The following is a 487-nucleotide window of genomic DNA, read 5'->3' as shown; positions in this document are numbered from 1 at the left end:
AGGGGGCTACAGAAGCTGGTGGGGGATGGGGCAGCAATTGGGGTGCTGGGGTGGGGCATGTGGGCCTTGCAGGGGGTGTGGTAACCCCTATGGGGGCCACTTGGCCCCCATTGGGGGGCTATACTTCTTGTGTGGGAGATGAACCCCCTGTTGGGGGCCGTACCCCTTGTGATAGTGCCAAACCCCCTGTTGGGGGTCTGAACCCCCTTTTGTTGGGGGGAAAAATCCCGTGTTGGGGGCCTGAACCCCTTGTGTGGGGGCCATAGCCCTGTGGGAGGGCAGCAAAATATGTATTCATGAATTCATGAAACCTGTATTTAGAGTTCACTTTATTATTATGAGACTTGCTTTAACACTGTAGATATCAGTAAAATATTGTCCAAATGATCTCTGTCTCTCTTTACAGTGGTCTTTTGTTTTACTTGTGAAGGAACATGGATTTGGGGGCTATTTTAGAGTGATTTGGGGATTTTTTTTTTTTTTTTTT

This window comes from Gavialis gangeticus, unplaced genomic scaffold, assembly GCF_001723915.1.
Source record: "Gavialis gangeticus isolate Ggan-Ray unplaced genomic scaffold, GavGan_comp1, whole genome shotgun sequence".
Classification (NCBI taxonomy): domain Eukaryota; kingdom Metazoa; phylum Chordata; order Crocodylia; family Gavialidae; genus Gavialis; species Gavialis gangeticus.
Note: the sequence above shows the minus strand (reverse complement) of the source record.